General features: G+C 42.1%; 1 non-coding gene across 1 annotated transcript; it reads right to left on the minus strand.

Moving 5' to 3' along the window:
* Positions 1-1,141: 1,141 nt before the first annotated feature.
* On the minus strand, positions 1,142-1,267 carry LOC119467237. The gene has a single exon (XR_005195776.1). It is a non-coding gene; the product is annotated as a U4atac minor spliceosomal RNA (small nuclear RNA).
* Between the last annotated feature and the right edge of the window lie 6,523 nt (positions 1,268-7,790).

The following is a 7,790-nucleotide window of genomic DNA, read 5'->3' on the forward strand; positions in this document are numbered from 1 at the left end:
AAAAGTGCTGCAAACAGAAGGAAGAAGACGAACCGTGGCAGAAGGACCTCACGCCTCCCAGGAAAATCCAGCAACCCTTGTGGCTAACATGAGAGGTGATTGGGTAAAGGAAGGAGGACTCAGTGTGAGAACTTACAAGGAGGTTGTGGACAAAACAGAAAGTGCTTTACAAATGCTTGAACTTTGTCCTGTAGACAGTAGGAGTCACTGAAGTCTTTTAGAGCAGACACAATGTGATCAAAGTAGTACTTTTCAACAGTCAATCTGGCAGCATTGTGGAGAATGCGTTTTGGAGTTGGTGTAGAACCTAGAAGAAGGAAAGGAGAACAAAGACTACTGTAATCTTGGCCAGGGGAGAAATGAGGAGGTCTGGGAGGGGCAATGAAGTGGCAGGTTTTAAAGCAGTATTTCTGATAGACAAGTGGAGACTTGGAGATTTATTGGATGTAGAGGTTGAGGGAAGTGCAAACAAAGGATGATTCCCAGATTTCTAACTTGTGTCTAGACTTGAGGAATGTTACTGCCATGTTTAACCATGGGAGGAATTATTGAGAGAGGAAAAGACTGTGCAAGGGGGTTGTTGGGCATTTACTTTTGGTCACGTTGGGCTCATAGCCAGCGCTGCACCACGGGGAACTGCAAATGTAGATCTGGATCTCAAGTTTTTTTTTTTTTTTTTTTTTTTTTTTGAAAAGCTGGCTGGGTGCGGTGGCTCACGCCTGTAATCCCAGCACTTTGGGAGGCCAAGGCAGGGGGATCACAAGGTCAAGAGATTGAGATCATCCTGGCCAACATGGTGAAACCCCGTCTCTTAAAAAAAAAAAAAGCTGGGCACGGTGGCTCGAGCCTATAATCCCAGCACTTTGGGAGGCCGAGGCGGGTGGATCACGAGGTCAAGAGATCGAGACCATCCTGGTCAACATGGTGAAACCCCATCTCTACTAAAAATACAAAAACATTAGCTGGGCATGGTGGCACGCACCTGTAATCTCAGCTACTCAGGAGGTTGAGGCAGGAGAATTGCCTGAACCCAGGAGGTAGAGGTTGCGGTGAGCCGAGATCGCGCCATTGCACTCCAGCCTGGGTAACAACAGTGAAACTCTGTCTTCAAAAAAAAAAAAAACTAAAAGTGGGTTTTCATTTTTCCAAAAACTGCACCAAGGTAAAGCAAAGCTCTAGTTGATGCGGGTGTGTTGTTTAGGCGTTAGCAGTCCTGCCCTCACTATGCGCTCATTGGACAGTAGCGCAGCCCCAAGAAAAGGATGGTTAGTTGCTTTAATTTCTATAGAGAAAATAAAAGAAAAAAAATAATAATTAAAAAAAAGGATGGTTAAATCTCAAGTATTTATGACCCATTTTTATATGAGAACACTGAGGCTCCAGAATGTTAATGTGTCCAAAGATTTCTAATAGGTGGTGATGTTTAGTCATCTTTGTGTCCCTGTTTTTTACCATAGTACCAGAAATGAATAAATGCCACGCTATTATCTGAGAGCCAGAGAAGAGACAGAGGGCAGAACCTGGAAAGCACCAGATCCCAAGGGCAGGCCAAAGAAGATTAAGCCAGCAAGAAGGACTGAGAAAAAGCAAAACCCAGGAATGAGTATTCCAGGAAAGAGGAAGAGCTTCACATTTCAGTGCCTCAGAATTCAGGAAGACTGTAAGTGGGATATCTGAGGTCATTTTTGACCTTTAGGAGAGAGGCGACTATGCAAGCTGGTTTGGAAATTATTTAGGAGAGGGTGACAGGTGAAGCCATAGGAAAAAAGTCAGACTTTTTTAAAGTTAGACTTCTGGTTAATTTAGACTTCAAGATAAGGATAGGAGGTAAAACAATTGAAGATTGAGGGAAGGTTTTCTGGGCTGGATGGATGGTGGGTTTTAGAGAAAAAAGTAGATTTAAGTATGTTTACAGGCAGAGAGAAAAGCTCCCATGGACAAAGAGAAACCAGAGATAAAAGTCAGTGGAATACATGAGGATGGGCTAAAGAGAATAGGTGATGGGGTAACTTTACAAAGGAGCATTTACATCTAATCCTCCAAAATAGGAGGGGAGAAGAAAACACAAACAAGGAAGCTCTCCTTGAAAAAAAGTCAGCTTCTAAGCCAGGTGTGGTGGCTCATACCTGTAATCCCAACACTTTAGGAGGCGAAGGCAGGCGGATCACGAGGCTAGGAGATTGAGATCATCCTAACACGGTGAAACCCCGTCTCTACTAAAAAAAAAAAAAAAAAAAAAAAAAAAAAAAAAACAAACACCAAAAAAAAAAAAAAAAAAAAAAAAAAAAAAAAAATCAGCTTCTAGGGCTATGGTTATTTCTTGATTACACATCATGAATTTCTCCAGAAGTGCCTGATTAAAAGCATCTCCCACAGTACCCACTATAATTGATGTTAAATAGCCAGAAGTCCAGTTTTTTATCTTATTTGGCATAGGCAAAATAAGAGCTTTTACTTGCAGCTTTTATTTTCTGGTTTTTATTTTGAGCTATTTCAGTCTTCAGTTAACAGTGGAAAACATCAGACCAAAATGGACATAAAAGGAAAAGGCCTTCCATTTCACCATTAACTTGCCTTCCGGGAAATACCACCCCTCCCTCAACTCTTCATCTCTCGGTTCCCCGGACCAGTGGGGGACCATTGACATTCCCCACAACAGAGTTCAAAACTGTACCACTGACAAAACAGACAGTAAAAAATCAATTGGCATCTACTCCTCGTTTCACATTAGAGTCCTCTTCCGGAACATGATCCTCTAAAACAGAGCAAGAATTCTGAGACCTTTGGTCTTCACACTTTCCGTTTTATGATATAGTCTAATCAATGAGAATTCTAAACTTTACACACAATTTTAAGTGGCAAAGTAGCTCAGGATTTTAACTCACTAAATTTATTTCTCTAATTTTATAATAATTACCCTGGCTTCCACCGGGCACGGTGGCTCGCGCCTGTAATCCCAGCACTTTGGGAGGCCAGGGCGGGCGGATCACGAGGTCAAGAGATCAAGACCATCTTGGCCAGCATGGTAAAACCCCGTCTCTACTAAAAATACAAAAATTAGCTGAGCATGGTGGTGTGCACCTGTAGTCCCAGCTACCTGGGAGGCTGAGGCAGGAGAATTGCTTGAACCTGGGAGGCAGAGGTTGCAGTTAGCCGAGATTCCGCCACTGCACCCCAGCCTGGCGTCTGGTAAGAGAGTGAGACTCTGTCTCAAAAAATAAAAATAAAAAATAATTACCCTACTTCTGTAAAAGTTCATTAGCAAAAAAATAAATTAAAAAAAAAATTACCCTACTTCTTTTTTTCCATGTTCTATTATATCCTGAAAAGGCATCAAATCTGAGAAGTTCTATAAAACTGAAGCTTTAGCTTGGATTTTGTCAAAATCGGGAAGAAATGCAAAGGATTTTTTCTTAAACAACCTTTCTTTTTAATACTATGGAGGTTTGATCAATGTTGCATATATCACCACCAGACCCCCACCCTCACTGTCCCCAAATGTACCTTACAAAGTTTTGCAAATGGCACGTGATGAATGATACAAAGACCATCTGCCATTGGCTGGAAAAGCCAAGTCCAGCTCTTAACATGAAACACCTCCACTGAATCCTGATGTTCTCAATGGATATGGCTTTATGACTGCAGGGTACACTAAGCCACACTGCAAACTACATCAGGGTTCCTTTGCAATCAACCACACCACATCAAACTGCACTCTGCTCATACTCTATCTACAAGTCTTCCCAAATTCATCTTCTTTTCTTGCTAAACTTCTATTTCAAATTATTTATCTTCCCCCCTTTATATATCAGCATTCTCTGAAAGAAACCAGAGCATTTTAGATGGAAAATACGGGCTTTCTGAAACAAAAGAAATTTCAAAATTATATCTTTTCCCTAAATCTTTCTAGATAATATATTGTATCCACAAGATAGCAGGCTAACGACACAGGAGACTTTGCTGTCTAATGGAAAAGTGTTTTCAGGTGCTTAACTGCTCAGATGGACCATCTGACTCCACTAATCAGCCTCTTAAAAATATGTTTTTTCACTTCAAATTCAATTCTAACTCAATCTTCTCTTACAAACCAGTTCCTCCTTTTGACTTCTCTATATTTTATTTCTAACAGTTTTTTAATAAAATTAATATATGTTGGCAGGGCACGGTGGCTCACATAATCCCAGCTACTTGGGAGGCTGAGGCAGGAGAATCGCTCGAACCTGGGAAGCAGAGGTTGCAGTGCACTGAGATCGCGCCACTGCACTCTAGCCTGGGTGACAGTGTAACTACATTAGTTTTGCATTGTTCATAAGCGACTATTCCTCTAAAATGCATTAAAGTCCTTAGATTCTAGCATATTAACATATCATGGTTTATTTAGCAGTCTTTTACTATTAAATATGTAAATTGCACCCAGTTTTTTCAAGTTCTCAGAAATACTGCAATTAAGATCCAGCTATATTATTTAGTGTATCTTACTATTTCCTCAGACTGAATTCCTAGAACTGGACCCAGACTGTTTGGATGGAATGCTAGATTTATCCCTTTCTAGTGGTGTGACTCGAGGCAAGTTGTTGAGTCTTTCTTTGCCTCGGTTTATCTGCAAAATGGAGATTATGATAACACACAATTCACAGGATTGTTGAGAAATTCAACTTAGTAAGAGTGCCGAATAAGTATTTGCTGTTGTTATGAAAACCTTTAAGGTTTTCAATGCATATACAACATTTTAGGACGTTAAGACTAAAATTTGACCCTGGCACTTGGAAACAATAGACTCTAGAATCCACACTCTTAACTGCTATGCTTACGAACACTCATGAGCATAACAATTCCAGTTCCAGGAATTTAGTCTGAGGAAATACTTGACAGATACACACAAAGTAAAGTACATGGATCTTAATTGCAACAGACGTTCCACACCAAAGTTAGATGTCTGAACAAAATGTTCAAAAGATAGGCAAAAAAGCTAGGCTTCCTACTTTAGATTGCTCAGGTAAAGACGAAACAAGTGCTGAGTGTGGAAGAAGTGGATTTGGGGGGTGATGTCTTCAGCTAAGCTGTGCCTGGAGAGCCTGCCCATCACCGGGGAGAGGGGAGCATGGTAACAACCACCACAGGCTTCGTGAGCTCTTCCTTTGCTGGGTCCCATCCCCTCAGAAGCCAGAAGATGAAATTAACAAATAAAAAGAGAGAAAAAGAGGAGTGAGAGAAGGTGACCAAAACAACTGTGCAAAGAATAGTGCCCCATCAAACACAGACCTCAGGTGGGAGAAGGAAAGGAAAAGTCTTACCTGTAAAAAAAAGACTAAAATTTCATTAATAGCTTGGATTGTATACTCTTAATTTCTGAATCAAGCCAGCATTTGTGGCTTAGACCACGGGCCAATCTGTTCCTCAAGAGCAAGTAGAACAGAGGGCCATCCAAGTTCTCAGCCAGTGACCGGGGAAGTTTCCACCACCAAATAAATGTTTAAGTGGTGATAGGAGACACAAATGATGAACTCATCATGCTTGTCCGATGGAAAGGTTCCACATAAAAATAAAACATTGCTGTCCAGAAAACTTGTCTCAATTTATATTCCAATGAGTAGTGTGCAGGAGTCTCTTTTTCCCTCACCAAGAAACATATGACCTATAATTTGGTTTCCCAAATATATATATATATATATATATATATATATATATATATATTTTTTTTTTGAGATGGAGTCTTGCTTTGTTGCCCAGGCTGGAGTGCAGTGGCACGATCTTGGCTCACCACAACGTCTGCCTCCTGGGCTCAAGCAATCCTCCCACCTCAGCCTCCCAAGTAGCTTCGACTACAGGTACCTGGTATCACACCAGGCTAGTTATTTATTTATTTATTTATTTATTTTTAATTTTCAGTAGACACGGGATTTCACCATGTTGGCAAAGCTGGTCTCAAACTCCTGATCCACCTATCTTGGCCTCCCAGAGTGCTAGAATTATAGGAGTGAGCCACCCTGCCCGGCCCCTTAAAATAGGCTTTATTTATGTGAAGAGAACAAACTGAATGGCTGACACAGATATATTGCTTGGCAAGTATATTTCTAATAGTAAATAAATAAATTGGTATTTTAATTTATCAGCCAGTCAGTGTTTTAAGAGATTGGTTAATACAAATAAGCCCCCTAGAATGAAGTCACTTCTCACAGCGATGACAATTCAAGTTCCCACACGTGCTCAGCCGAGCAGGTCTCCAGCGGCCCCAGCGCGGGCAGCCTCCAAGGTCCTCCGGGAAGCCAGCTGGCTGGCAGGTTGGCCTCTCTTTAGCATCATTTAAACTGCAACAAGCAGAACAGTAGGCTTTGAGGAGTGAGGACACGGAATGGCCTCCAGGGACCAAGAAACTGGATGTTCACAGATCCAGCTTCTAATTGCAAGCAGCTAATGGTAAAGCATCTAATTGAGAGGGAGCATTTGAACAAAGGGTGGAAATAACCCCGACACCATTCAGCACGGAATGAGACCCAGGCCTCTTAATGAACAACTCCTTCCCACAAAAATAGCAGGTCTGCGGCGCTGCATAAAGGTGCTGGCAATGGGGCGTGTGCACATTACTGTGACAGGCAAACACAACATCAAGAAAACACTTAATCTTCCTGTTTATCCCCAGAAGGACTAATAACCAGAGTGAGAAGGAGAGCTGCATTCTTCTTCATTTAGAAACGAGCTCCCACTAATGCCTGGCTCTCCAAGTTTATAGACCAAATACCTGCTTGCACTAAAACTGCCAAATATTATGAACCTCACGGAGGAAGTGAATCCATCACGTTCTCGCTCCCTTAAGAACAGTTTTACCCTGGAGTACATAACCCATTACTGCATATCTTATAGAAATCAAATGCAGACTCTATCTTCCACCACAGAACAAATCGGTTTTGCAGAAAAATGCACAAATCATGACATTTTGTTTTTCTTCCACTTTAAGGCTTTTATTTCATTATGGTTATTGTTTTCTTCTTTTTCTTTGTTTTCAGACAGCAATTCCTAAGGCATCACTATACTTGGATTTGAGCCAGAGCTAAGGAGGACACGCCACTCCCCGCTTCCTCTCTAACCACAGGGATGATGCAAGGCCCACTCCCGGCCATAATGAGAAACAGACTGAGGAGACTGCAAACCCCGGTGATTTACCTTGAATCCTTTTCTGACTCTGTCTCCCACTGTTTCCTACAGGTTCCTGATCTGATCCCTCCAATCAGGAAAAATTTCTCTGTGATGTCACTAGCACTGTCAGTCACCAGACTTGTTCTTTGGGTTCAGGGATTTATTATTCATCCTGCACTCCTAGGGCTGGTGCTGAGTGTGACACATGGTAAGCCATCAACGAATACTTGGAGATGCCAGGCACGATAGCTCACACCTGGAATCCCAGCACTTTGGGAGGCCGAGGCCTGGATCACTTGTGCTCAGGAGTTCAAGACCAGCCTGGCCACATGGTGAAACCCCGCCTCTACAAAAAAATTAAAATAAAAAAAGTAGCCGGGCCTGGTGGCACATGCCTGTAATCCTAGCTACTCGGGAGACTGAGGCAGGAGAATCGCTTGAACCCAGGAGGCAGAGGTTGCTGTGAGCCAAGATCATGCCACTGCACTCCAGCCTGGGTAATACAGCAAAACTGTCTCAAAAAAGAAAGAAAGAGAGAGAGAGAGAGAGGGAGGAAAGAAGAAAGGAAGGGAGGAAGGAAGGAAGGAAGGAAGGAAGGAAGGAAGGAAGGAAGGAAGGAAGGAAGGAAGGAAGGAAGGAAGGAAAGAAAGAAAATC

The sequence above is a fragment of the Cebus imitator genome, unplaced genomic scaffold (genome assembly GCF_001604975.1).
Source record: "Cebus imitator isolate Cc_AM_T3 unplaced genomic scaffold, Cebus_imitator-1.0 Scaffold268, whole genome shotgun sequence".
Classification (NCBI taxonomy): Eukaryota; Metazoa; Chordata; class Mammalia; order Primates; family Cebidae; genus Cebus; species Cebus imitator.